This window comes from Marmota monax, unplaced genomic scaffold (assembly GCF_021218885.2).
Source record: "Marmota monax isolate L192 unplaced genomic scaffold, Marmota_monax_Labrador192_F-V1.1 WCK01_AAM20220418_F8-fsc00022, whole genome shotgun sequence".
NCBI lineage: Eukaryota > Metazoa > Chordata > Mammalia > Rodentia > Sciuridae > Marmota > Marmota monax.
This window is the reverse complement of record NW_026695215.1, coordinates 128866-153038: the sequence shown is the minus strand read 5'-3', so window position 1 is coordinate 153038 and position 24173 is coordinate 128866. Positions and strand designations below refer to the sequence as shown.

Below are 24173 nucleotides of genomic sequence, written 5' to 3'. Positions count from 1 at the left end.
ACTTTTCCGCCTCTCCCTGGGGGTAGGGGGGTGGGGGGGTCCCTGCTCTCGTCAACGCTGCGCAGCAAGGTGATCTGTTAACGTGGCCAGCACTCTGTGGGTTAAGCTGCTCCACGGCACTGCCCAGCAAAGATCTGTGAACAAGGTCAGAGGTCTATCAAGTGCCATCGAACGCCTTGGGCACTGGGACCTGCCTGCAGAGCTCTGGCTCCAGCAACCTGCTCAGTGCCCCCTCTCTCTGCTCGGGGATATCATTAAAAACCCCACATTGCTGAAACCAAGTGAGCCCAGAGTTTCATGCCTTCTCCATGGAACTGGATGGAACTGCTTCGTTCTCCTTGTACCTGGACACCAAGGTCATAAAGAGGCTGCCCCAAGCCCCAGGGAATGGGAGGAAAGGAGCTATTCACCTTGTGTGCACTGCTTTTTTTTTTTTTAAAGCACCAAATTCGCCTCCATCTCCTCCCTAACAATTCCCACGTGTTTTCCCCACAACCACAAATCAAGGTAGTGGATCTGGGATCTGATGAAATCTTGCCTCAAGTGCTTGTGACAAGGAATCTTCTCTGGGCTGCTTCAGGGAACCAGGGAGGGAGAAAACCTCCCACTCTGCTGTGCAGCAAAGATGGGAAACTGGGAATGCCTCCCCGGCTCCCCAGCTTCCAGGGGGAGGAGGCCCAGGAAGAAGCCACAGTTCGCCACTCTGCAAAAGTCCTTTGAAGCGGGAGGCCTGTGTTCCCTGGAAGGGACTGCTTTAAGCAGCCTTCTTAGGACTCCTGGTGCTGGTCAGCGGAGTGGGTGGGAGGGTGGAGGTTGGTTTGCAAGAGGAACGCCAATTGTCTGGTGCTCAGAGGAGCAGGTCACCCTTCGAAATTCCTGGAAATTTATTTCCTCAGAGAAAATTGCTAAGTGGGATCTGGTTTTCAGATATTCTGAATACTCCAGATTCTGGACAACTTTCCTAGCACCACTGATGTACTTATCAAAAGTAATGACCGGTAACACATGTCACATGCAGTGTCTGATTTGAGTGAGTTTCCAGCCAGGAAAAACAGGCATTGTGCTCTGTGGGGAAGGGGTGACTCTTTCTCCTGCTTACTGGTCGAGGACAAGGAAGAAAGTTGGAAGGGGATTTGGTGGGAGGAGATTTCTTAAATGTCAAAGATGGACAGGGATCTGTGCACACGCTGCAATTCACAGTCCAAGGATTCCCCAGTGTACCCTGGTGTGATCTGAGATCACATTCACTTGTGGTGAAGAAAAGAGGACAGAAAAAGTGTTCCTTCCAGAGGGTTCTTGGGTGGGTGGGAGGTCAGGTAGAGAAAGAAAGGACAGTAGTATCGCAAGAACATATCTGTGTTCTTAATTTATTTTTCTCTTCTGTGGTGTTGGGGCTTGAACCCAGGGCCTCATGCATGGTAGGCAAGGGCTCCACCACTGAGCCACATCCCAGCCCATATCTATGTTCTGATGACTGGTATTCTGATACAGAAATGGACCTCAAACCAGCACCAATGCCTTAAATTTTTCTAGAATCAAGTATTCATTTTCCATCTAAAATTTTAAAAAATCTTATTTTTTCCAAACATGCTTCCCAAACACCAACAGTTGACTACTAACATTTCTCCCAAGGGGCAAACAGATGAAAGGGGTGGTATAAGAGGCAGCTGAGGAAATTGGAACCAGTTTGCAATATGAGTCCCAAGATCAGAGTTCTTGGTTATCACTCTATATAACTATACCTTTTGGATTTTTAGAAACATGCCGATAATTTGCATACAAAGGTTTTTAATTCATCAAACTCACCTTGTTCACTTGCTGGAGGGACTCCATAGTCTCACTAAAGTTAATGAGATCTTAGACTGAAAATTGCAGTGTGTTTAACATATTTGTAGCACTTAGCAGAACCCTGTGGGAGGTTAGAATGCTGTGACTATACTGATTATTGAAAAGCAAAGCTATTTACATGCCAAAGTGGATATGAAAGCATTCCTCTTCATGAATAAGAAAATAAATACACAAAATTCTCAAAGAGGTTGTATAATCACGTGGTAAAGGATTGTTTTGGTAAGTGTGGAGACATTAATGACTGTGTTATTATCTTCTATTGAAATCCAAACCATTTTATTTTGCAAGTGAGATTTGGATTGTTTCACGAATTTTCGTAATTGCCAATGTATACTTAAACACCAAAAAAAGTTCTGTGAAATTGCTTGTATGTGTCCATCAGAAATATAATCAGTGATCATAGCTTCAAGACCCAAAGGAGGATATGCCGCCCACCAAAGTCTGCCATTCACAGTGCATGAACTGCTGGAGTGCCTACTGTGGGCTGAGTACCATACTACTCTCTGGGTATATGACGATCTACTAGAGAATCACACCTAGAGATCATACAGAATATCTAAAATGTCAGCTGCCTCAGAAAATCCCGATTGAAAGCTGCAATCATAAACCACAATCAGTTGGATACTACTGTTTCTGAATTTAATTGGGAATTTTCTTCATATGCTAATAATGTCAGTATTTGCACACAGGCTTCTACACAGGGTATAGAAGGCACAGGGCACAGGGCACAGGTTGTGGTTTATGGGCCTTCGTCATGTTAAGTCCCCAAAGCCTGCAATTTAGAAGTGGCTTACATTCCAGGAGTTTGTTTACAAGTTACTTGTTAAGTGGTTGGTTTCCAAAGCCAATCAGCAAAAGTCTACTTAGCCTATAAAGAGGCTGAAACAAAGCACTGGTCTTATAATTAAAACTAAACACAGGTTACATGACATTGGTGAGGTTGAGGGCATTCAGCGTCCCCCTGGGGGTCACAGGAGCACATCCTCCTAGCAGCAGTGTGGATTCATGAGTGGGGACGTTTCCCTAATTCCAAGGGAGCCGAGGGTGACCTTGCCAAGGCAGGAGCAGGTCCAGGCGTTGCGTGGCCTGAAGGGCACATTGCTCAGGGCCTCTTTAAGAGGAAGAAGTCACAGTCTGGATATGAAGTTTGGACATGGGACCTTGGAAGGGGCCTGTGCAGAGTGGGACGCCTAAACCTGAAGCTTCCTTAGCATTCCACCAAATCCCTCTCTGCAGCTATGACAGGGTCAGGCCAGGGGCCATGACTGATGGCCAGGAGCTTCCACAGAGGAAAGGAAGACACGCAGGGGGCAGCTGAAGGACTGGCGGGGGGCAGACACAGGGACCGAGACAGAGCCAATGTAGGAATGGGATGTTCCACAGTTGGGTGCTGTTCCTGTGTCACCCTGTCCCTTAACAGTTGAGGTAAGGGCATGTTGCTGCGGGGAGAGGGCTTTTGGGTTGGAAGGCAGGGCATATCTGGGATAGCATTAGGATCAGGAGAGGATGAGTGGGACTGGTCCAAAGTGAAGGGTCAGGCTGGGGACGGATTCTACGGCTGACGTGGGTGAACTGCAGGGTTCCATCTTGTGGCAAGGAGGGGGTGAAGGACGAAGCCTGTGGCAGGAAAGAGGCCAGGGAAGAAGGGAGGCTGGCTCTCACCTGCTGCAGATGGGGAAAGACATCCCGGTGCAGGAGCAGCAAGAAGGGGCGGGTCCTGTGGGGTCCAAAAGGGCAGTAGCATAGGGGCCACGCCTCAATCCGAAGCCACAAGTGAGACCCAGCCTGTAATTATGAAGAATGATAACACTTGAGCCAGGCCAGAGCATGACCTGGATACATATCAACTGAGAAAACCCAATAATTTCCAACGAATTAAAATAATCTGTAGGCAGACCCACAGGAACCTATCATTGGGGTGGTTAAACTTCAGTGAGCATCCTGTGGTGACAAGAGGTAGACAGAGATCATGAAATAAAGGTCACTAGCTCGGTGCGGCGTAATTGTCCTTAGGAACAAGAGAAAGGGCTCTGGATTTCTTAACATGTGAGCAGCTTGAAACAAAGTCAGCAGCTGGAGTGGTGAGTCCGCGCTCGAGACCCCACATTCCCCCGTAAGGTGCAGACCCTTCACCACAGTTCTTGTCGGAGAGGGATTCAGGGGGTGAACCTCCTCCAACAGCTCACCTGTGGCCTCACGTGGGCCCAGGCCAGCATCTCCAGGAGTCGGCCAGAGGGATTTCCACGTAATGCTCCATGCGTTCTGTTCTGAAGGTGTTGCAATGCTGTGAGGCCAAGCCCTTGCAAAACACAGTGTCCTTTAAAAAACCGTCTATAGCACTGGGAGATGCCGAAAATAGTGCTCCTGGAATACAGGGCCGGATGCAAGATGCGATCCTACAGCTGTGTGTCCACCGCTCCATGGTCTGGATCTAAGACAGTGTTATATGGAGGAGCTCTGAGAGTCTAATCCCGGGCTAAGGTGTTCCAAATCAGGACCCAGAGTGTGGGGTGTATCCATCTGACTCTCAGGTCAGAAAAACAGAACACGGTCCAGGATTTTCCGATGGAGGTGATTGGCATGGAGACTTGCTTACCTATGAAATGGAGGAGCTGAGAAGCCAAACAGAGGCTAGAGAGGAATTCCAGAGACTGGCACCAACAGGAGTATCTGCCAAAGTCGACAGGAGGACCAACAAGGGGCATGTGGCTCAGAAACATGGCCATCCAGTGGGAACGAAGCCCTAGCACAGACTTCCCAGTGGGAGCGAGGAGACCACAGGGGGGACCTAACAGGTGCTGGGAAAAACAAGGGGCACAGACAGAATCACACCCTCCTTTCCTCTTCCCACCCCTCACTCCAGTGCCCTGCCTCCCCTTGACCACACCTAGCAGGAGACCGGAGTCCACAGCATCCTGGAAAACATGGTTCTCTAGCAGAATACTGGCTGCCTGGGAGGGTACACTGCAGGGGACTGCGCGTGACCAAAAGTTTGAACTTTGTAAAATGCAAAATGTCACCCAATCACCTTGGAACTGACAGCCCCTATGTGATCAACCTGTATTATTTCTATAAGCTGATTAGAAAGTATTACTGCATCATCACTGAAATTCCTGAACTTCACTTTCATGATTTTTTTTGATAAAAACGTTTGGCGAGGGCTGGGGTTGTGGCTCAGCAATAGAGCGCTTGCCTAGCACGTGCGAGGCCCTGGCTGGGTTCAATCCTCAGCACCACATAAAAATAAAATGAAGATGTTAAAAAAAAAAGTGTGTGGTGAATAGGGACACTGGCACACAAAACAGAGTCCGGAGGTTATGAGAGGGTAGTGTTAGCCTCTGCTCACTCCCCACCTGACCACTCGACGTATCTCCGTATTCGTGTCTATTTCCTCATCTTAGTGATATCGACCCTTTTCTCTCTTCACAGAAGTCACAGGATTCCCTATCACAGATGGTAGCATTATACGCTCTTCCTTTGACTTCAACCTAGACCAATTGGGACTGGCCAGTGTAATGCCAGAGAGAGCTCCTCTGTGGAAATGAAATGGGTGTGCCCAGTGGGTCAGACGTGGGCCCAGGTGAGAAGGGCTGTAAATCATAGGCTTGGAGACACCCAGCGATCAGCCAGTCATGCAAAGAATCCTCCAGGGCAGTAACTCAGCGGAAAGCTTGTCAGCTCTGCTGGAATGATTCAGGGGTTGGGAATGACTCACTGGGACTGGGGTTAAGTAATCTTGGCTTAATCATATCACTTGGAGCAAAGGTAAGTTGAAGGTTTAATTCCTGGCTGCTCAGTATCTCGTTTGGACCTGGGCAGAGTAATTATCAGTCTAGTCATAGTGTCCAGGCCAGAAAAGCTGCCCAGATGCAGTGTATGGAGCACCAAGATAATGTCCCCGGGATTAAAGAGTTTGTGTATACACACGTGTCTCTGTACACGCACACGCACAAATACATACATGTATTCACACACATATACCCATATATCCACATGTTCATAAAGGGAAGAATAACATAACAGTTTCTCAAATCTCTGGAGCAAACTTTATAGACTTAGAAATGATAGCAGAAATTATGAAAATAGAAGTGAATTGATTATAAGAACATGTTCTGCACATAATAACACAAGATCACAAGAAATACAACACACTGGGAAAATGCTTTTAATGAGGACAGGTTAACAGAGCAATGTGCTGTGGCTTGGGCCTGTGATTCCAGTGACCTGGGAGGCCGAGGCAGGAGGGTCACAAGTTCTGGGCAGGGTGGTGGGGGTGTCAGCACCAGAGTGCTTACCTAGCAAGTGCAAGGCCCTGTGTTCAGTCCCCAGAGCTGCAACAACAGCAGAAGAACAGATGAACTTTTGACAAATATTACAGCTGAAGGGACGACGCCTTGATCATTCAGCAGTCTCAAGAGGCCACCGAGTGTGCTGAGCCTACAAGCTCATGGATTCCATGCTGTGAACGTGTCTGGGCCGCGGTTTCTTCATCTGTAAGGTGGTGATGGTCAGAATACTTACTGGAATTTTCCGAGGTTAGTGTGATATGAATGTCACACACGAGTGATGCTCAGCACTTGGTACGCTGAGGGTGAACGGTGGGATCACACACTAATGTCATTATTGTTTAAAAATCGTGAGATTAAATAAATGGAAAAGCACCTGAACAACTCACTGCAATTAACAAGTTAACATGAGGGAAATATATTCACATTTATAATTTATACATATTGTTCTATTTCTGCCCAAATAGTTGAAGAAATCAGTACTCAGTGCTAATCAGGATGGAGTAGAACTGACTCACTTCTTGTGGCAATAAGATCAGAGCTATCCTTTCGGAAAGAAAATCTGCACTGGGTTTTAAAAGCCACAAAATGTTTAGATTCTTATTTGACAATATTCCTATTTAAACTTTTACTTAAAGAGACAACATCCAATGATATGATATGTCATGCAGTAATTTTTTCTACGCTATTTGTGAAAACTGTATAAAGTCCAAAGCAGCCACATTATTATAAAATAGTTGATTACATTTTGGAGCAAAAATGGAATGTATTTACATCAACACCATTTGACAATTATTAGCAGCAAAATGGCAACTCATATACTATGGTTATGAGTCCACATTACACTATAAACCATATAGCAACATTCTTGTTATATAATTTTGTATGTTTTCTCTATATTTAGACCCTTATTAAAAGCCTGGAAGGTAATACATAAAAATGAAAATACTTTTGTTTGGGTGATTCAATTACAAATGATGATTAATTTTTATTTTTAGTCCTTGAAAATTCTTTTTAATTGTTCTCAACATACGAAAGTCATGTATGCTTATTGTTGGATTTTTTTTCCCCCAGGGATTGAACCCAGGGACACTTAATTACTGAGCCACATCCCCAGCCTTTTAAAATTTTTAAATTTATAGACAGGGTCTCGCTGAGTTGCTTAGGGCCTTGCTAAGTTGCTGAGGCTGGCTTTGAACTTGTGATCTTCCTGCCCCGGCCTCCCAGGCTGCTGGTTTACAGGTGTGAGTCACTGTGCCTGGCTTGCTTTTTTTTTTTTTTTTTTTTAAGTAGACATTGTAGAGTCACCTAGAGCAGAAAGTAAAAGCCCCCAGTCATCCCTTGGCTCTATTTTCTACCCTCCCTCTCTATTCCTACCAAACTGTCCCCTCTGGGAAGCGATGCCTCAGGAATATGTCTTCCTGATGCCACCCAGGCATCCTGTGCTGTCTGCACAGGTACACTTGCGCAGGTTGCATGCCCGCACAGGTTGCACACGCACGTTTTTCTTGCATCACTGGGATTTCTGCTATTCTGCAGCTTGCTCTTTTTGCTTTATTGATATATTGTCTTTTATTTATTTATTTATTTATTATTAGTTGTTCAAGACAATACAATGATCTTGACATATCATACATTTGATTCAAATAGGGTATAAATTGTCATTTTTCCACGTGTACAGATTGCAGGACCACATTGGTTATACATCCATGTGTATACATACAGCAATCCTAGTGTCAGTTGTATTCTGCTGCCCTCCCTATCCCCCCCTCCCCTCCCCTCGCCTCCCATCCCTATTGTCTACCCATACTGCTGTGACACTTATCTCTTTTTTTTTCCCTTCCCTTCCCCCTCACACCATCGTATATGTAGGATCATCTTACTATTTTTAACAAGCAGCTTCGAGGTATCACGTAATACAGGCATAACTACATCCACCCTATCTGGGGACGTTTTTTGCATGGCTTCCGATCCTTCTGTGGTTGGAAGCGTGTTGCACTCCTGCATTCTTCGTGAGTGTGTGTGAGGGTATCCTTAGGACAGAGTTCTAAAATGGAACTGCTGGGTCAAAGATTTATACATTTAAATTTCTGATAGTTACTTTCACACCATATCCTAAAAGGATTTAATGATTTTTATCTGCATGAAAATTATTTTAAAGAAAGTAGTCAAAAGCAAGTCTTGTGAGACTGACATAGCCATAAGCGGAGGTGCCACCCCAAGTGATTTCCTCCCAGAGGGAGGGCATTTAACTCCGTGTCACTCTTCCACACACCCTCCTGACTCCATCCTACCCTCTCCTCTCTAAATTCATGGGATGATCATGTCAGAATACCATATCGGGGCATGCAGGCTGGTTCGAGCATACTAAAGGTCAGTAACTTCCTGAATCGTTGCATCTTGCCTTCTGTTCATGGGCAGCTGGGTTGGCTGCTGGGGATGCCCACTAAGGGGGCTCGTGAGCCCTGACATTTGTTCTGTGCACTCCCCAGCCCTGTGCTTGGACGCTGGCACCTGGAGAGAACAGCTCTTTCTCGAAGCTCTATAGAGATGCCTGTGGGTCTCAGCTGAGCCTTCATAATGAAAAACTGTGATCATGCATAATTGAAAATTTTCTATTGAACAGATTGTTCAGCCCTCAATGGGGCTTGTCATAGTAAGAGAATGATGAAATTCTATATTTACAATCAGCCCCAAGAGGTAAAGTTTAAGTACAGTTCAACCACTGTTAGGCATTTGGTTTAGTGAAATAAGTCTGGTGAGCCAAGGAACCCAATTATCCACTAGATAAAGAATATAACTGAAAACACAGGACAACTTGATAATTTGCTTATTGTTTAGAGATTTTTGGAAAACCACAAGAGTTAATACGTATGTATATACTGCCAAATATTGAAATAAAACAGAGCTGGGATTCATCTAGGTATAATTATTACATGGTTGGATATGGTTCTATTATAAGTATTTTTTGCCAAGTCCTAATTGAGATATTTTCAAGCACATATATTATTGCTGTACAATAAATATTAAACAAGACATTTCGTCTCATCTGTAATAGGGCACACTTAATAACAATTTCAACTGTGAGTCATCCAAGTTGTGGGTTATCTTCTAATTTAAGGAGACATTTCCAGTACATCTCATAGTGTCCAAACAAGAATCTACACGGTGTGCCAAAAAGAGCAGTCAACAGTGAACAATTAGTGTAGAAATTCTGAAGCATCGAGTTGAGGCTTGGTGTGCATACACTGGGCAGGGGTCTCACAACACGCTTGACATGGTTTAGTCTCTCGGACCTAAGTAATAATGAGAGATATTTAGGTTAGAGCTAAAGGAAAGGAAGAAGCAAGGAAGGAAGGAAGGAAGGATGGAAGGGAGGGAGGAAAGAAGGAAGGAGGGAGAAGAGCATCCGTGCTAAAAGAAAGCATTACCTCGGGGTTATAGGAGAATGGGAGCATCTTTTTGGGGATATCTTTATGAACAAGACTCCTGAATTCATGAAAGCAGGCATTGTTTTGTTTTTGTTTTTTATTTTTGTTGATGGCAAAGAAGTAAGTTTTGGAGGAGAGAGGGAGACCCAGTCTTTGTTAGGGATTCTAAAATTTCACTAAATAATTCTTAATGCTAACAGTTGTCAGGCTTATTCTTGGTGGGCTTTAGTAAAGGTAGCTGTCAGCATTTGTTTTTTCTAGTGCTCTGGATTGAGTCCAGGCCTCGTGGGTGGAAGTACTTGCTCTACCACTAGGCTACACCCCCCAGCCCAAGGTCAGAATCAGTATTTAAGAGGGAGAAATTTTTTTTATGATTTTAAAATGTGTTCTTTTTAGTTACAGAAGACAGTAGAATCTGATATATTTACTCAGACATGGAATATATCTTATTCTAACTAGGATAAGGAGAATTATTTTTAATTTGCTTCTTTGTGTGTTTGGTCCAAAAAGCAGGATGGTAAGGGTGGGATGAGCATGGACCACAGCCCTCAGGGTCCCATGGCAGCTCTGACAGCGTCAGGTCTGTGAGGATCCTGTCCTAGGCTTGCAGGGAGTCTGGATCTTGTTTTAGGTGGCTTTTCCTTTGCTGCTGCCAAAAGAACTGACAAGAGCAATTAGAGGAGGCAAAGTTAATTTGGGGCTCATGGTTTCTGAGGTCTCAGTCCAGCTGGTTCCATTCCTCAGGGCTCCAGGTGAGGCTGAATATCATGGTAGAAGGATGTGGAGGAGAGCACTGGGAACATGGCACAGGGAGGCAGAGAGACACTCCATTTGCCAGATACAAAATATATATCTCAGAGGTGCGTCCCTAGGGACCCACCTCCTCCAGCCACACACCTGCCTTCAATTACCACTCAGTTAAACCCCAACGGGATTAATTCACTGATTGGATGAAGACTCCCATAACCCTATCATTTCTCCTCTGAGCCTTCTTGCCTTGTCTCACACGTGAGCTTTTGGGGGACATCTCACATCCAAACCATAACAGTCCTACTAACACAAAGACACCAAGTCACAGTGGCCCTGAATCCAGCTGGCCCAGCCGTTGAGCTCAGGAAGGTCTCAGGCTCAGTGACCGAGGGCAGCCTGGCAGGGCAAAGCCTCAGGTGGGTGCCGGCCTGTGGAGCAGGGAGGAGGATGGGTTGGCACTGACTTCTGCCAAACTCTGAGGTTGGTGCAGCTTTGGGTGAGCCCTTCTGGGCAGCTGCGTCGACAAGGATGAGGCTGGTGAAGTCAGCACTGGTGGTTCTTCAGCTTCGTTTGGTCTTGGAATCTGCATCTTCCTAAGCCAACTACGAAACTGGGTCTGTTTACAAGCAACATTGGATGGATCTCAATGACCCTTCAACGCTTCCCGTTTTAGGCAAGAGGACTACACGTGACAGGAACTAGTCTCTCCCTCTCTGACCTCATTTCTTAACAATGAGTGTCGGTAACAACATGTCTGCAGAACGATTCTCTCTGGTTTACTGAGTGTCATCTGTGTTTTTATCTATAAGACACCTGAAGGTCAAATCACAGAGTGTGGTAAGACCCATAATGTGATGTCATACACGACAAGAAGCTCCTCTTAATGACAGTGACTAGTTACATTCAGGGGTTGCTCAGGGGCACTGGGCACCATATTCAGTGCTCAGGGCATGGCAGTGTGCACTTGGACACATCCCGTCTGGACTGGCGTAGACACCTGTGCATCATCTTTATGATGTAGTTAAGGAACCTGAGCAATGAAGTAAGAAATTTCCCACAGCTGGTAAATGGCCATCACCCAGACATTGGCCCCCATAAGGAATCACTATCTCCCATTCCCAAACCTCAGGAAATCCTAACCCTTAATACACTCAGGAGCAGTCTGGGCCAGTTTACCTATGTTGTTTCCTTTTGGCATTTTATCTATGCATATAAAAATAAGCTACTTCTGAATCCCGGAGGAGTTGCACGCATGGTACACATTGAGCTGCATGCCTAGTAACAGCAGAACATGGAAGACGCGGCCAGCAGCCTGCTTGGCACACTGTGGTCCTGGGTCTCCTTCAGGACCCAGAGCAGATTCAGGGCTCCTAGGAAGAACTGTTCTCCCTCCACTGCTGCATTCAGTTGAAGCTGAGTGTGTAACCCATGTCACATGGTGAGGAAGGACACCAGTGTTTATCTATGGGGCTCAGCCCCAGAGATAAGGGACTCAAGAGTAGGGCTTCTTCTTTTTCTTTCCTCGTGGTTGTCAGAAGTCCAATCAAGCTGCCATCAACTCCTCCCATTGCCAAGAGCTTAAAGGAACTTGTGGAGCTTAAAAAAAGAAAGCTAGGTCACCCAACAGGTAGAGCATGACAGGTGAGAGGTTACACCCACCTTTGAGGTCCTGTATTCAGAGCCTGACTTCTGCTCCCCTGGGCTGGGATTGTGGATTTTCTTCTGTCAGCTTCATATTTTTGGGGAGGGGTAGCAAGGTGTTAATGCAGTATAGAGCCAGTTCTGTAGAGAGGAGCCTAACCCGGGATTCTCTGTCCTCATCCCCGAGGCTGGGATGCCTGGGACCAGCATTCAAGATGCAGCTAGACCTGACCCAGCTGACCCAGGGAGGACCTTGCCATAGCTAGTGACCTGGAAAATGTTGCCAAGCAAACCCAGCAGCTGTAAGACAGCAGAACACTCGAAATTGTCCCAGAAAAAGACTAGAGGATAGAAACCACAAAACTAACATGGATACCCTCCATGGTGGGAAGATGCAGGATTTCTCCTTCCTTCTATTCTTCATTTGAACACTATTTATTGAGTGGCTACTATGGTTGAGGCATAAAAAATTCTCAATAAGCATTTTATTTTATGTGTGCAAATTCACGGGATACACTTAACACAAACCTAGATGGTATAAGTCTGTCACCAGGTGTGGCCTCCTGATGCCACCAAGTGCTACAGTAAACGAGAGATGCATGAAGCTGCTGCTGGTGTCCTGTGGCACAGATTATGGTAAGTTTTGTTTTAATGAATTGAAGAACTATATTCTAAAAGATCAGTAAAAAGCATAGTGTAGTGGATGCATAACCCAGGAACACAGTTGTTTATCATCATGACCAAACATTCACATGTGTAATGATATGTACCACGCTCAGGACTGGTGGCACGGTAGGCTTGTTCGAGGCTGCATACCACAGCGTGTGACTGGCGGCTTGCTTTCTGGATTTCTGGGGGCTATGAGGTCATTGAGCACCCCTGAGCTCCATGAGAATTTTAGGCCACTGGTGTATGCACGGTCGCTGTTGACAGCCATGCCTGTGCGCATGTCCCGTCCTCCTATAGGGGGCAGGCTGGGGGCTGCAGCAGGAGGGCAGGCAGAAAGTCTAAGTGTACACAGGAGACTTCTTGTGGATGGAAAGCAGTCCTGGCCTGAGTGCATTGGAGGGGCCTAGGATTTCAAGAGGCAGAGAGGGGTAGTGGATACTGGTGGATGGTAAGAGCTGGCAGCAGGACACGCTCCCACCTGGGTGGAGTGTAGGGTGGACACAGAATCATAGACCCCCACTGCCTGGGCAGGGCAAGTGTCATCTGTAGAACTAACGAAGATGGCTTGTTTTAACTATGGAAAGAGACACTGTCCCACGGCGCATATATATAAATGGTCTTGTCCATTTTAGATTTTTTAAAATAAATGTGATCATACAGTGTATAGCTCTTTGTGTCTGGCTTCTTTTGCTTAGCCAATGTTTGTAAGGTTCATCCATGTTGGGGCATATATCAGAACTTCTTTCCTTTTATGGCTGAATAATATTCCACTGTATGGATATACCACATTTTGTTGGTGTCCTCATTGGACATTGGGTTATTGCCATCTTTTTACTATTATGAGCAAAGCTGTTAAGAACATTGGTTTATAGGCACCTGGAGCACGGGAGCACCTGCTGGAGTCACTGAAGTTCAGATGTTTTCTTTGAGGTCTTCCTAGGGCTTGCCTCGGGCTCAGCCCTCAAGCACCCACAGAGGTTTTCTCTGCAGGCTCTGGGTGGATCCATTTCTGGGCTCCCTCTTGGTAGCTTTTTGACCTCAGAACAGGGGCTCCCTCCTCATTTCATGTAGTAACAAGACCCAGCCTGACACCTGTCGGCACCCAGCTGGATGTCATTTCACACGAGGCTCCTCACTCTCACGGGCTTACAGTCCTATCTTGACAGGGACAGAATTTCCACTGCCACAGTCAGAAGGTGAAAAACTCAAAACCCTGGGCCTTCTAAACCATCGTCAATGACCAAAAAGTCACCTAAACTCTTAAAGCTTTGTTTTTTAAAACCACTGCGTATGATTTGTATTCCCTGTCATCTTGATCTACTTCTGGTTTTTGGTTTGTCCTAATGTCCCATTTGGTTGGATTTCCCCTTAATGTGGATCCTCCCTTTGCTGGTTTTCACTTTTTTTTTCACCCCATCCTCATGGAGTATTTTGTAGAGAATTCTCTGTAGTTTAGGCTTCCTAGTTGTGAATTATTTTAATTTTTGTTTATCATAAAAGGTTTTAATTTTATCTTCAAATATAAAACTTAATTTTGTTGGATATAAAATTCTTGGTTGGCATCTGTTTTCTTTCAGAGCTTGAAATATATTATTCCAGGACCTCCCAGCTTTGAGGGTCTGGGCTGAGAAATCAGTTGAAATCTAAATTGGTTTCTCCCTATATGTAATTTATTTATTTTTCTCTCACACCTTTAAGATTTTACCTTTATTCTCTGTTAGTCATTCTCATTATAATGTGTCTGAGTGTGGGTCTGCTGTAATTTTGTATATTTGGGGTCCTGTAAGCCTCTTGTATTTGATTTTTCATTACATTCTTTAAGTTTGAGAAATTTTCTGCTATAATATCATTGAAAAGATTGTGCATTCCTTTATTCCTTTAGTTTATATCTCTGCTCCTTCATATTATGATAACTGTTAAATTTGGTCTTTTCATGTTATCCCATAATTCTTGGATGTTTTGTTCATGGTTTCTTACCATCTTATCTGCATGTTCAACTCTACTTTTAGGATTATGTATTTTGTCTTTATTGTCTGAGGTTCTGTCTTCCAAGTGGTCTAGTCTGTTGGTGATGCTTTCTATTGAATTTATAATTTGGTCTACTTATTCTTTCATTTCAAGGATGTCTGCTCATTTTTTTTCACAATCTCTAACTGTAATGAAGTGATCTTTCACTTCCTGTATTTTTTCTTTGATTTCATTCCTTCTACTATCCTTTACTTCACATCAATTTAACTATATATAATCTAAACTCCTTCTTGGACATTTCTTCTACTGTGTTATCAGTGGCTTCTGCTATTGAAAAAGCATCTTGGTTTGTTTGGGGCACTTTATTCCCTTGTTTTTTCATGTTGTTAATGTGTTTTTCTATCTAAAAGTATGGATCTAAGGCAGGACACTACAGTGTCCCTGAAGGTTTCCAGCTCTTCGCCTTTACTGGTGAGATCAATATCAATAGCACCCAGTGTACACAATATATAGCCTTAAACCTAATAGCTCCCACTAAGGTGCCTACTGCTTTCTCACATTAAACCAAAATGATGAGTTCAATAACTATCTATAGTACAAACAGAATATTTGTTAAAATGGTTTACAATTTTCAATGGTGGGTGAGAGAACAGAGGTAGTGTAGTATGCAATATTCATGAGGAAGAGAAAAGCTAGAAGTAAAAATTCACAGAAGAGGAGCTGACAGAGATGGGCTGTTGATTGGAGAAAAGTTGGAAAGAAAATAGACCAGAGAGAAGAAGAATATGAACACAGAGAAAAAAATTAAAGACATAAGAACACAACAAGAATGCAAAACACCATTCGTATATCATTGTCCTCGACATGCTGAAGCATTAAAAACATCCTGTTCTAAATATGGTAGAGAGATTAGTGAATCAAAAAATAAAATAAGTCTTGCTGGAAAGTTGAACTGTCTCTGTCAGTGTTCAACAGATTCTCAGCCCCGTCTCTGCCGTCTCTTGGGATCACCAAACCCAGATCAGCCCTCGCAAACCCAGTCTCCATCTCATTGATCTGGGCTTCAATTCCTCAGGCTTAGCCACGCTGCAGTCCCAAGATCCCAGTGCTGCTCCCACTTGCAGACAGGGATAGACTCCTGCAAAGGGGCAACCTGAGATGCAGCAGCAAGATAAGGGCCACCAGCACTCTCAGCAGGAAGACTCCAGGCTCCTCCAAATCCGCAGGCACCCCCACACTGGCCTGCAGGTCCCAGGTGGAGTCCCCAGACAGAGGCTCTTGTGGTGGTCAACCTGCTGGTACCCCGGGCCCCAGGCCTTGGGTGCGGCCATATACAGCCAAACCTGGAGTCGGCCCTCAGCAGTCCTCCAGGAAGTGGTAGCAGCAGTGGTTGTGGCACCAGGCAGTGGGTCAGCAGCAGCTGGTAGTGAAACAGTGTCAGTGGTGGCTGCAACAGGCTGTGGGGACAGCATCACCGGGCGATCTCTGGGGGCAGCTGTGGTGTCGGCATCAGTTGCGTTGGAGGCAGCAGTGACTTTGGTGGCAGCAGCACCCAGAAAGAAGACCTCGAGGTGACCTCAGGATGGCAGCAGCAATGGCGGTACTGATGCAGGCAGGTACTGACTGGACAGGAGACCTCCGTGTGTCAGTGGCAGAGACCACAGAGGTAGCGTCAGAGGTAGCCGAGGCCATGCCGAATGAAAAGACCTCCAATAATAACCCTGAATGTTAACAGCCTAAACACGTCAATCAAGAGACACAGACCGGCAGATTGGATTAAAAAGCAAGACCCAACAATATGCTGTCTTCAAGAGACTCACCTCATGGGCAAGGACATCCACAGGCTGAAGGTGAAAGGATGGGAAAATCTTATCACTCATATGGATTGTGTAAACAAGCAGGGGTTTCTATTCTCATCTCAAATAAAGTAGGCTTCAAGCCAAAGTTAATCAGAAGAGGCAAAGAAGGACATTTCATACTTCTCAAAGGAAGTACATATAAGCAGGACAATTATAAATATTTATGCCCCAAACAATGGAGAATCTATGAACATCAAACAAACTCTTCTCAATTTCAAGAGTCAAATAGACCACAAAACAATAATACTGGGTGACATTAACACACCTCTGTCACTACTAGACAGATCTTCCAAACAAAAACTAAATAAGGAAACTACAGAACTAAATAATAAGATCAATAATTTAGACTTAACAGACATATATAGAATATTTCATCCATCAATGAGCAAATATACTTTCTTCTCAGCAGCACATGGCTCCTTCTTTAAAATGGACCATATCTTATGCCACGAAGCAACTCAGTAAATTAAAAAAAAAAACACAGAGATAATACCCTGCATCTATCAGACCACAATGGAATGCAATTAGAAATCAATGATAAAATAAAAAATAGAAGGTACTATAACAAATGGAGACTAAATAATACACAATTGAATGATGAATAGATAGTAGAACTAATCAAGGATGAAATTTAAAAAATTCTTAGAGATAAATGAGTACACTGATACAACATGTCAAAATCTCTGAGACACTATGAAGGCAGTGCTAAGAGGAAAGTTTATTGCATTGAGCACAGTAATTAAAAGAATAAAAAGTCAACAAATAAATGACCTAACACTACATCTCAAAACCCTAGAAAAAGAAGAACAAATCAACACCAACAGCAGTAGAAGGCAGGAAATAATTAAAACCAGAGCTAAAATCAATGAAATTGAAACAATTAAAAAAATTGACAAAACAAAAAGTTGGTTCTTTGAAAAAAATAAATAAAATAGATAAACCCCTGGCCATGCTAATGAAAAGAAAGAAAACTCAAATTACTAAAATACAAGATGAAGAAGGAAATATCACAATGGACATGTCTGAAATACAGAAGACATTTAGAAACTATTTTGAAAATTCATATTTCAACAAAATAGAAAATATCAAAGACATCAACAAATTTCTGGAGACATGTGACCTACCCAAACTGAATGAGGAGGCCATACATGGTTTAAACAGATCAATTTCAAGTAATGAAATAGAAAACACCATCAAAAGCCTACCAACCAAGAAAAACCCAGGACCAGATGGATTCTCAGCCGAGTTCTATAAGACTTTCAAAGAAGAATTAACACCTATACTCCTCAAAGTATTCCATGAAATAGAAAAGGAGGGAACCCTTCCAAACTCATTCTATGAGGCTAAAATTACCCTGATACCAAAACCAGACAAAGACACATGAAGGAAAGAAAACTTCAGACCAATATCCCTGATGAACATAGATACAAAAATTCTCAATAAAATTCTGGCAAATCACATACAAAACCATTAAAAATACAGTGCACCACAATCAGTTGGGTTCATCCCAGAGATACAGGGTTGGTTCAACATACAGAAATCAATAAATGTAATTCATCATATTAATAGACTTAAAACCAAGAATCATATGATCATCTCAATAGATGCAGAAAAAGCATTTGACAAGATACAGTACACTTTCATGTTCAAAACACCAGACAAAACTAGGGATAGTAGGAACATACCTCAACATTGTAAAAGCTATCTATGCTAAACCCAAGGCCAGAATCATTCTAAATGGAGAAAAATTGAAAGCATTCTCTCTGAAAACTGGAACAAGACAAGGATGTCTTCTTTCACCACTTCTATTCAACATCATCCTTGAAACTCTAGCCAGAGCAATTAGACAAAAGAAAGAAATTAAAGGGATACAAATAGGTAAAGAAGAACTCAAACTATCACTATTTGTGGATGACATGATTTTATATCTAGAAGATCCAAAAAATTCTACCAGAAAACTTCTGGAATACAATAACTAATAAATGAATTCAGCAAAGTCGCAGGATATAAAATCAACACCCATAAATCAAATGCATTCCTATACATCAGTGATGAATTCACCAAAAGAGAAATTAGGAAAACTACCCATTCACAGTAGCCTCAAAAAATAAAATAAGATACCTGGGAATCAATCTAACAAAAGAGGTGAATGACCTCTACAATGAAAACTACAGAACACTAAAGAAAGAAATTGAAGAAAACCTCAGAAGATCTCCCATGCTCCTGGATAGGCAGAATTAGTTTGTCAAAATGGCCATACCACCAAGCATTATGCAGATTTAATGCAATTCCTATTCAAATCCCAATGTCATTCTTCATAGAAATAGAAAAAGCAATCAAAAAATTTATTTGAAAACATAAGAGACCCAAAATAGCTATGCAATCCTTAGCAAGAAAAGTAAAGCAGGAGGCATCACAATACTAGACTTTATACTACAGAGCTATAGTAACAAAAACAGCATTTTATTGGCACCAAAATAGACTTGTAGACCAATGGTACAGAATAGAGGACACAGAGACAAACCCACATAAATATGATTATCGCATACTAGACAAGGGTGCCAAAAACATTCAATAGAGAAAAGATAGTCTATTCAACAAATGGTGCTGGCAAACATGGAAATCCATATGTAGCAAAATTTATCTCTCATTCTGCACAAAACTCAACTCAAAATGGATCAAAGACTCAGGCACTAGAACAGAGACCTTGTGCCTAATAGAAGAAAAAATAGGCTCAAGTCTTCACCATGTTGGCTTAGGGTCTGACTTCCTTAACAAGACTCCTAAAGCTCAAGAATCAATGAATGGGATGGATTCAAATTAAAAAGCTTCTTCTCAGCAAAGGAGTGAGCCTACAGATTGGGAGAAAATCTTTTCCACATGCACCTCTTATGAAGCATTAATCTCTAGAATATATAAAGAACTCAAAAAACTTAACACCAAAACAGCAAATAACCCAATCAATAAATGGGCTAAGGAACTAAATAGACACTTCACAGAAGAAGAAATTGATCAACAAACATATGAAAAACTGACCATCATCTCTAGCAATTAGAGAAATGCAAATCAAACTACACTAAGATTTCATCTCCTATCAGAATGGCAATCATCAAGAATATAGTCAACAATAAATGTTGGCGAGGTACACTCATACGTTGCTAGTGGGACTGCAAATTGGTGCAAGAAGTATGGAGATTCCTCAGAAAACTTGGAATGGAACCACTATTTGTCCCAGCTATCCCACTCCTCAGTTTATACCCAAAGGACTTAAAATCAGCATACTACAGTAATGCAGGCATGTCAATGTTTATAGCAGCTAAATTCACAATAGCTAAACTATGGAGCCAACCTAGATGTCCCTCAATAAATGAATGGATAAAGAAAATGTGGTATATATATTTAATGGAATATTTCTCAGCTTCAAAAAAGAATGAAATTATGACATTTTCCAGTAAATGAATGAAGTTGGAGAATATCATGTTCAGTAAAATAGCCGATCCTGAAAAACCAAAGGCAGAAAGTTTTCTCTAATATGTGAATGCTAATTCACAATAAGGCAAGGTGGGGCGCACTAGAGAAGAATGTCATTACCATAGATTAGGAAGAGGGAAGTGAAGGGAGGGGCAGGGAGGGGATAGGAAAGACAGTAGAATGAAACAGACATTATTACTGTATGTATATATGTGACTGCATGACCAATATAATTCTGCAACATGTGCACTCAGAAAACTGAGAATTACATCCCATATGATATATATCAAAGTGCATAAATGCATTCTACTGTCATGTACAACTAATTAAAACAAAAATATTTTTAAAAAAACACTGCATAATATTCAAAACTGTACCTTTGTTCTTTTAAGTATGTTTTAAAAATGTGACTTTCTGATCTATGAACTGGAGTCCAAGACAAAGACATCTTAGCCCAGATCCTCAGGCCACTTCCAAAACCCCTCTTCTTTCTCCTAGCTTTTCTTTTAACTTGCTCTCAAACCTCTAATGTCTTCCCTATTACCTCCTGGTAACTATAAACCTCCCTTTCAAAAACCCCAAATCACAGCTTCTCTTCTTAAAACTCTCATCCCAGATGCAGCCCTGGGGTTTTTCTCCAACCTCCAATCTTCTTTTCAAAACTCTATAAACTCACTTCCAGCACATTTCCCTCCCACATGTCACTTCCCTGAGCTAAGTCTCCTCCTGGGAACCATGTGTGCCCTGTCATTCCCATGGGGCAGGGACTGCTGCAGGGGCAGGCAGGGAAGAGAGCAGTGACCTGGCAAGCATGTGGAGGCAGGTGGGGAGGACAGAACTCTGAGGAGGTGGGGAGGACAGAACTCTGAGGACTGCAACCGCAGGCGCCTGGATAAGCCACGGGTTACTGACAGCTACCTTCACGTGCCCGGAAGTTGATTTTCTCATCGGGACTGTCCAAAGTCCCTGGCTCACAGGTGGTGCTCAGGAAAAATATCTGTGGACTTGATAAAGTGGACTAAAGAGTGACCTCGAAGCTCTTCTTAGCTCTAAGTAAAACTCTGACATCTGTAAGGTCAAGATGTAGAGGACTGGAGAACTTTGTAAATTTAAATTATGCAAAAAAATGCTTCCATTTTTGTTCTTCATTTTGTTCAGATTAAATATATGTGTATATATATTTAATATATATACACATGTCAAAAAGGAAAAAAAATGGAATTTTACTGAGAAAAGATATAAGACAGTTATCCCCCCACCCTTTTAGACTCTAAACGCCTTGATGACATTCTGCTAATGAAAATTACTGTAGGGCTGAGGTTCGGGCTCAGTGATGGAGCACTTGCCTGGCATGTGTGAGGCACTGGGTTCGATCCTCAGCACCACATATAAGTAAATGACATAAAGGTCTTGTGTCCATCTACAATTAAAAAATATTTTAAAAATTGAGTGCTTTTTTTTAAAGAAAATAACTGCAGATCCATGGAAATAACTAAAGACAGTGAGATTAGGAACATGAGCTGGGAACACAGGGTATCCAACCAGGGTGGTTCTCAACTGCTCAGAGGCAGTAATGAATGTGAAATGCCATGTCATCAATACTGTTGATTGATTAAGAGCATGAATCGTCTGATAGAACTAAGGGCTAAGCTCATCTAACAGGACCAAAGGTAAATAAATGGTCATGCTGGTTTCAATGAACAAGTAACATCGTCTAAAAATTCTTTCAAAAGTTTTAAGACAAAATGGGATATGGATCAATATATAAAAAATAAAACTATATTTGTTTATTTATTTACTTTTGTGGTACAGGGATTGAACCCAGGGATCCTCGATCACTGAGATACATGCCCAGCTTTTTATATTTTTTATTTTGAGACAGAGTCTCACTAAGTTGCTCAGACTGTCCTTGAACATGTGATCCTCCTGCCTCAGCCTCCTGAGTTGCTGGAATTATAGGTATGTACCACTGTATCTGTCCTCTACAGAGTTTAGAAGAAAACAGAAGATAAAATCTTCATGACTTTGGGCTAGACAAGGAGTTCTTAAATAAAACCACCAAAAGCATGATCCACAAATAATACTTGATATATTTGTCTTTAAGAACATTAAAATTTTGCTTTGAAAACGATGCACTTAAAAACAAGTTATAGACTTGGATACATCTTTCAGAAATCATACATCTAAAAAGAATTTATACCTAGAAAATAAATGTAAATCACCTGTAAAATTTAGCAAAAGAAAATAACCTAATGAAACGAAGCAAAACATTTGAACAGATACCATATATATATCATATTATTATATATATCATATATAATAGCAAAGTAGTTCATGACAAATGCTCATGTGTGCATTAGTCATTGGAGAATGAAATTCCAACCACAATTAAATATTACCACACACTCATTAGAATGACGAGAAACAAAAGCAACACTGAAATTTCCAAGGGCTGACTATGGTGAGGAGCAACTGGACTCCACTCTTTTCTGGTAGGAATGCAAAATGCTATAGCCACTCTGGGAAATCTGGCAGTTTATTTTGCAATTAAATCCACACATATCATGTGACTCAGTGATCCCTCTCCTAGGTATTTATTCCAGAGAAATAAAAATTCAAATTTACATAAAAACTTGTACCCAAATATTTATAGCTATACATAATAGCCAACAACTGGACTCTACCTACCAACATACCCTTCCCTGGGTGGATGGATAAACAAACTATGGCCCCTAAAAATGGAATAGTACTCACATATATCAAGAAGGGACTACTGACCCTTACAGCAACACTAATGGTCTTCCAATGCTTTCCGCTAAACGAAAGAAGTCAGACTCAAAGGCTTTGTCACCTAGAATTCAGTTTAAGTGGCATTCTGGAAAAGCCCCAGGATGGAATTGCAAGTGGCTGGATGAGGGTGGCAGGTTTGACTCTGGAGGAGGAAACATCAGGGGCATGGGAGGAGAACGTCACCATGGACTCTGATGGTGGTGGTGGTTACAAATGGACTTCACCCATTTGTTAAATCTTACAGAACTGTATGTGAAATAAAAGTAACATGTGACATGTAAGCTGGAAAAAATTTTCTGCAAATAATGGAAGTTGAGAAACAAATCAAGTCACCTGAGAACTGCCATAGTCAGTCACGAGGGTTTAATTTTTACTGAGAATAATCCTGCTTTTCATGCTTTACCAGTAGCACAAAGGGTACACAAGGACGTTTTCCTGATAGTGTATTTACACAGCTGCGAGGTGACCCTTAAAGAAGTTCTCAAACACAGGGTGGCGGGATCCCCTGGCCTTTTCCAACAAGCTGCCCATGAAGATCCCATGACGTCAGGAGAATTATGACTGCCTGGACCGACCGCCGGTCAAACAAAGCTCTGATAACACCACGCCAGCCCTTCCCACCTGAGTAAATGTCCCCAAGGCCTTGGGAGGGTCAGCCACTGCAGTGCCTGTGCCTTCTGCTTCCTGGATCCACCGGAGGCTGCCCCCACCTCACTCTGAGAGCTTCCCTGGAGAAAGGCCAGACCCAGTCTGGGTGCTGCCTGGGGCCAGGCTTCCCTTTGGCAAGCTGGGTCAGCGCTCCATCCTGTCTTTAACCATCTGTGGTTTAGGAGTTAGAGGTTGTCTTGAGTGTCCCTGGTGTCCTTGCCACCCTGTGCCAGGATCTCTCCACTGCAGTGCCTCTGCCTGCCCAAGGCTTCCTTCAGTGACTCTAGGGAAGAGGAAGAGGACCGCAAGGCTTACAGCGCACATATGGCCTCTTCCCACCTACTAATCCCTGAATACAGGAACACCACGGAGATCCTCCTGTGCAGGAGACCCTGTGGTTAGAGGTCTTCCCAAGTTCATTGCATGGAGTGTTAGTGATTCACTGGAGTTTGTCCCATGTCTGGATAATGAGTAAGTTTCAAAACATTACCACCAGAAGTTCCAGGTGCCCGTCCCAGGCCAGTGGGCTGCCCTCTCCCCCTCCTGCTCCCACCATGGCCGCGGCCTGTGAATCCAATGTGCCAAACTTGCTTTCCTGCAGAAATTACCTTGGGAATGGAGCTGGGATTCCAGGGGTCCTGGTCTTGAAGAGAATCTAATCCAAGAAGACAAGCGGAACCCACAGGCTAGGAAGACTCGGAGTTGGAAGAAGAATTCACAACTAATCAGGAAGATAAACAGAAAAGTAGTGCAGCCAAAAATGAGCCCGTTTCCCACGTGCTCCAGCAGAGGGAGGGAGCTGCCCTTTCCCT

The 24173-nt window shown here is 43.0% G+C and overlaps 1 long non-coding RNA gene across 1 annotated transcript; it reads right to left on the bottom strand.

The window, feature by feature from the left end:
* Nucleotides 1-8948: 8948 nt before the first annotated feature.
* Nucleotides 8949-24131, bottom strand: LOC124084616 (uncharacterized). Its single transcript, XR_006849162.2, has 2 exons — nt 23970-24131; nt 8949-9430 (listed from the first exon to the last, which is right to left on the bottom strand). It is a non-coding gene; the product is annotated as an uncharacterized LOC124084616 (long non-coding RNA).
* Between the last annotated feature and the right edge of the window lie 42 nt (nt 24132-24173).